The sequence below is a fragment of the Rhincodon typus genome, chromosome 8, assembly GCF_021869965.1.
Source record: "Rhincodon typus isolate 14 chromosome 8, sRhiTyp1.1, whole genome shotgun sequence".
NCBI lineage: Eukaryota > Metazoa > Chordata > Chondrichthyes > Orectolobiformes > Rhincodontidae > Rhincodon > Rhincodon typus.
Genome location: NC_063339.1, coordinates 21,026,300 through 21,032,564, shown reverse-complemented (window position 1 = coordinate 21,032,564; position 6,265 = coordinate 21,026,300). Strand labels below are relative to the sequence as shown.

Below are 6,265 nucleotides of genomic sequence, written 5' to 3'. Positions count from 1 at the left end.
AGATGTATTCTGAGGTAGTGATATAGTATAGGCCTCTGTCCTACAATGGTGATTTGGCCCTCAGATTGCAGCATTGTATAGTTATTGTCACACATTGTGGTACTTATCCAAAGGTCAAAAGCATCCTAATGCATTAAAAATAGTTAAAGAAAATCCTGTTTTGCGCAGTTATTTAAGTTAACTGACAGGTATTGCTACTGATAAACAAAGACTGTGTCTCAAATCACAGAGTACATCCAAGCGGTTCTTTTTGGATTTGGTTAAATGTAGTTAAGAGAACAACAATTTCTAAGTAAATAAAAAGAATGACAAAGACAGAATAGAAACAATAAGCCTTATGCTCTTAGCCTGTCAGGGACCCCTTGACCGATGGCTGGTCTGGAGGCTGAGGTTGTTCCTGGCACCGTTCGCAATCCCGGTCCAAGGCAAAGTCCAGCGACTTGGAATGAAACTCTCTTTTACACAGTGTAACAAACAGCCAGGCACAGAGAAAACAACTATAGAAAAACACATTGATCGTGCCATCTTTGTCACGTAAAGGAATGTTTACAGGACTTATTCAAAGTCATGCAGCTGCCAAATATCAACAACAAGTTTAGCCCTTCAGCCCATCTGTACACACAGCACCAGTTCCATTCATTTGCTTGACATGTGCAATGCTGTGAAATTGAAAAGGAGCAACATTCAATCAGCATCTCCTTTTCTGCTTGGGAACCTGGCAGCCTTCAGGGCTCAATATCAGGTTCAATAATTTAAGGACCTGAGCGCCTTCATTCAACCCCTAGACACCAAGTTTTGTCATCACATGGGCTGATACCACAACCAACTAATGGTCCCCATTAGTAGCTATTGATTCTCCCAGGCTGACACTTACCCATTCCTTTGGCTGCCCAACTCCTGGGCTGCATGTCCATCTATTGTTGACTCCTCCCCCCACCTGTCTTATGGCACGGTGGCTCAGTGGTTAGCACCACAGACTCACAGCACCAGGGACTTGGGTTCAATTCCAGGCTCAAGCAACTCTCTGTGTGGAGTTTGCACATTCTCCCTGTGTGTTTCCTCTGGGTGCTCTTGCTTCCTCCCACATTCCAAAGAGGTGCAGGCTAGGTGGATTGGCCATGGTAAATTGCCCGTAGAGTCCCGGGATGTGCAGGCTAGGTGGATTAGTCACAGTAAATGCAGGCCTACAGCAATAGGGTAGGGGTTAGGTCAAGGTTGGATGCTCTTTGTAAGATCAGTGTGGACTTGATGGGCCAGATGGCCTGCTTCCACACTGTAGGGATCCTATTCTATGTATACCACTCTTTTCCTACCTACAGTCAGTTCTGAGGAAGGGTGACTGGACCCAAAATATTAACCCTGCTTTCTTTTTACAGATGCTGCCAGAGCTGCTGAGTTTCCCCAGCAATTTCTGTTTTTGTTTCACTGTTCCTTTCCATCCATTTGAGAAAATGTTGCTGGAAGATTTTTTTTTTAAATGACAGCTGTAGACATTTGAATGCTTTGCTGGATTTCAATTGCTGTGAATAACTTCAGCTCAGCAAATGGTTTATTGATTCAAGAATTACAAAATCTTTTAAGATGGAGGCTGTAATTAAAAAAATAGTTGGTCTTGTTGTGGTTTCTTGTTTGGTTGCAAAGATAATAGGTACATAAAGGGTGATTTTCTTTGTCATTAAAGTAGCTTTCACTCAATTACATGTTTGAATTTAGTTTTTTTGTTAGATTGCTAGAGGCTAATTTTTCTCAATGACTTTAAAACAATTGCCATCTCTATTGCATGGTTCAAGAGGATTTTACACATTGGCAGCATGGATGTAACATATGTTGGCATGGGTGACCTGAGAATGCAGGCTGAAAGTGATGATATGAATGGTCTTGGGGTGGCATGGATGACCTGAGTAGTCATGGCAGTGGCATAAGGGATCTTAGTGGGTATGAGTGTCATGGCAGCAGGGCTGTAGTGAGCCAGCTTTCTGACCAATACATATCCCCACCTCTCTTGTCTCACACCTCTTCAGGGATTGTAAAGTGATGCCAAGTGATGTATGAAACGACAGAAGTCCTGGCAAAGCCACATATAGGCCAGCAATGGTTTCAGAACAGGCAAAATTACTCAGGACATGTTTTCCTGAGATCACAAGAAATTCCTAGGCCAAGATATTAGGTGGTGCTCGGATATTAATGTTTCCCAAAATGGTAGGAGGCTTTGGGGAATGGTGGGGCAGAACTGACATGAATAAATGAAAAGATTTTTTTCAGTAATGCTACTGCTCCTATATCTGCTTATATATTAATAATAAAATCAAAGGCCTTATAAACTATTGAAATGTATCAATAATTGTGAGAGATTTGTGCATAGAAACAAAAAATGCTGGAAAAGTCAGCAAGTCACTCATTGGAGAATAGCAAAAGAAAGATAGATGTCTCACCAAAGATTAGCTTGAAGTTCGAATAAATTATTTATCTACACCAAATGTCAAGTAAAGATTTGAGTCCTTATAATACAAAAATGTGTTCTTCCTATTTCCATCATATCAACCATAAAACCTCTCCTGATTCCCCATGCCATCAGTTATTACTTTCCTAATCTCTGCTGCACTTTCTATTATAACTTGAACATCCCTATGTCCTCAGATCTCTTTTATCTATAATATATCATTATGTTCCCTTGAACTGTTATCATTTCAACTCATTGATTATACTTCAGGATCTTTTAGTGATATTTCAAACTGAAGTTACTAGTGGCTCACATTCTACTAATCTCACCGCATTTGAAAACTTCCCTCACTTGCTTTCACCCAGCTCAATGCCTCCTCTTCTAACCTTTCGTGTGCTGCGTGTAGTCTACTCGCTCACCCGGGATCTCTTACTACTGAAAGTAGCGCTAACAGCTATGTTGCTCACTTTCATCTCACTTAATACCTTGCTTTCTCTTATTCCAGGAGAAAATAGCCCTCAATAGGGCAGGAAGAACCAAGATAGGTAGCAGGCTGCCCCTCTTTCAGCTTCTCACACCCTAGGAGGAGAGCTGCCTGATCCTGACTACTCTGAGCAGCTGACTGTCTCCATCTAAGGCCCTGGATTACAATCGGAAGCTGCCCTTAGTTCACAGAGCCAGGACACCCTGAACTTGACTGAGGACTTCTGACAACCTTGACAAGCTTCGGCTTCATGTCTGCACTATTGGAAAGGCAATATAGTCCAGTGTTGTGAGCCTGATAACTCTGACTGAGGGGGCATATCACAAAAGAAGGGTAGGGAAGGCAAGGCATTGATCCTGTGAGTATCCAGGTACAAGGGTCACCAGAGCCAAAACGTTAACTCTGACTTTTTCTCCACAGATGCTGCCAGACCTGCTGAACTTTTCCAGCAACTTCTGTTTTTGTTCCTGATTTACAGCATCCACAGTTCTTTCAGTTTTTATACTCAAAGTGAGCATGCACTAGGAAAGCAGGTGAGCAGCCCTCAGATACAGCCTGATTCAAACCATGAGCTGAATGTGTGTCCCTTTGTATTGTGTCCTTGCTGCAGCATTACATTGATAGTTGCCAATGCACTCTGAGGTGCAGCCCTGAAATGCAGAGGTGTATTGTAAGTGGATTGGAGGTATGCCACAATGACAAAGTGAGACTGGCATGTGTTGAATGCCAGAGTCTATTTGCGTGGGGCTAGTGCAGTTCCTGCCCATGGGCTTATCCTGAGGTGTTGGTGCCAACTGTCCATCATGGAGGTCCAGAGCAGTAAACTGGAAACGCCTTTTGACATTCATGACAGGAAGGTGAAGTGAGATTTGCAGATAATGAAGGTGATAACAGCAGTAATCTATGTTTCATAGGCATCTCACCACTCTCAAGCAAAAACATTTGGAACATAATTAGAAAATGCAATGTGCTGCTCCCGACATTAAGAACAACTTTGCTTGACTTCTTGTGATTTTCCGACATTTCTCGCCAAAATCCACATCATTGTAGATCCTATAAAATTCTGCCATAACTTTTCTCATTATTCAAGCACTATTAAAATATAATTCAACAGGTAATATCTAGTGCAACTAGGAATATTGCTGAAGTATGATAACTGGTAAAAGATTCATTATAATATTGAGTAATAGTATAGAATGGGTAATTAGTTATCACTATATAGCCTGTCCAATTTCCCCTTTCACAAACCTAACATAAAGGAAAGTTAGATATTGTATATAATTAACGGCTAATTTAATATCACCCATTTTACAAAGTTTAAATTGCTGCTATAATGTTCTAACTAACAATAACTGACTTGACTTTTTTTTTAGATTGAACTAATCATTCTACAAGTGCATCAGTTCCATTCACTCATCTGTCATTATTATCAAAACTGATCATCTCATTAGATTAGATAAAGCCCACATTGACATACGAATGAGAACAAAATATTCAAAGTCGCTTTGGCAGACAAATGTTTTTGACGAGTTACAAGCATAAATGAAAACCAGCAAATGTAGCTTTTTTACGTGAGCTACCCACGAGCAGCTGAAGAAACATTGCACTGTGTAGTAAAAGTTATTCCATTTTGAAATCTTAATGTAATGGCATTACTTTCTCAAGAATTTGAAACATGCGGTGCTTTTAGAAATAATAGATCTTTCCCACACCTAGGAATGATATCAGAAGATTCAGCGTTTCCTGCTTATACCTGCCATTTTGAAGCTAATATCTACACTTCAACCAAGGAGAATAATAGAATGATTGATAAAACCCTTAACCTCTAGAGTGTTACCTGAGGTTCACATCCCAGCCTGCAGTCTCATTCATGTTGACGAAGATTGCTACTCTCAACTGCAAGCTTGTTGCTGATCTAGGCATTCTAATGTATCTACATGAATGCTTAAAACAATCTCTCATTGATGTCTGAATCGCTGTGGGCAAGAAAACTCCGGAGGTAAATTAGTTTCACATAATTAGTCACACGCATTATTTTCACTCCCACTAGTGAATGATTGAAAGCTTCAGAGTGCCTTAGACTCTGGTCAACAGTAAATAAGCAATTTAAGAATATTTGATTTCAATGCAATATAATTTGAACATTTTTGATGCCGTGTAGAGTGGTATAAAGAATAGAGATGTTAGGATAAGGAACAACAAGCACAAGAATTGTTTTTAATGAAAGATTAGTAATTGAATGACATTGGTACTGTTATATAGTTCTAACAGTTTATTTTTCATCAAAGTATTTTTTGCCACAGTTTACGTGTCACTTACTGAGTGTAATAAAAATGCTTATTAGTTCGGGCAATGATTTTTAATTGAATACAGTCCACGGGTGCAGTAGCAAAGCATTGTGCACAACTTGTCTTTTGGTTAAATGTTACTGTGATTCAGCAAAGGATTATAATATGTTTTATTTCAAATATCTTGCATGCTGGCAAGATGGCGGCAGAGTGAGTCGCTCTATCTGGGGCTCCATTTGGACCGGGAACTGCGCGGCAGGAGCTGAACACACAGGTTGTGTCTGCAGTAATGGTGGCGAATCAAGAGTAGGCCGGTTTGGCAGTGAGAGCAGGCCAACGGGGCAGCAGTTGGGAGAACAGGCTGGTGAGGTGCTGGTGGAGAAAACGGGCCAGTGAGGCAGCGGTGGCGAGAAAAGGCCGGTGAGGCAGCGATGGTGAGAACGGGCTGGTGAGGCAGCGATGGTGAGAATGGGCCGGTGAGGCAGCGGTGGTGAGAACGGGCTAGTGAGGCAGTGATGGTGAGAATGGGCCAGTGAGGCAGCGGTGGTGAGAATGGGCCGGTGAGGCAGCGGTGGTGAGAATGGGCCGGTGAGGCAGCGGTGGTGAGAAAGGGCCGGTGAGTCAGTGGTGGTGAGAACGGGCTGGTGAGGCAGTGATGGTGAGAAAAGACCGGGGAGGCAGCGATGGCACGAAAAGGCCCGTGAGGCAGTGATTGTGAGAAAAGGCCGGTGAGGCAGCGATGGCGAGAAAGGACCCGTGAGGCAGCGATGGTGAGAAAGGGCTGGTGAGGCAGTGATGGCGAGAAAGGTCCGGTGAGGCAGCGATGGCGAGAAAGGTCCGGTGAGGCAGCAATGGTGAGAAAGGGCCGGTGAGGCAGCGGTGGTGAGAAAGGGCCGGTGAGGCAGCGATGGCGGGAATGGGCTGGTGAGGCAGCGGTGGTGAGAAAGGGTCAGTGATGCAGTGATGGCGAGAATGGGCCGGTGAGGTAGCAATGATGAGATGGGCCGGTGAGGCAGCGATGGTGAGAAAGGGCCGGTGAGGCAGCAATGATGA

The 6,265-nt window shown here is 42.9% G+C and overlaps 1 long non-coding RNA gene across 1 annotated transcript in view; it reads left to right on the top strand.

Moving 5' to 3' along the window:
• The first annotated feature begins 4,696 nt into the window (after positions 1-4,696).
• Positions 4,697-6,265, top strand: part of LOC125483719 — a 16,674-nt gene continuing 15,105 nt past the window's right edge. Inside the window, exon 1 of the long non-coding RNA XR_007262658.1 lies at positions 4,697-4,923. This is a non-coding gene — a long non-coding RNA (uncharacterized LOC125483719). The remainder of the gene's footprint in view (positions 4,924-6,265) is intronic.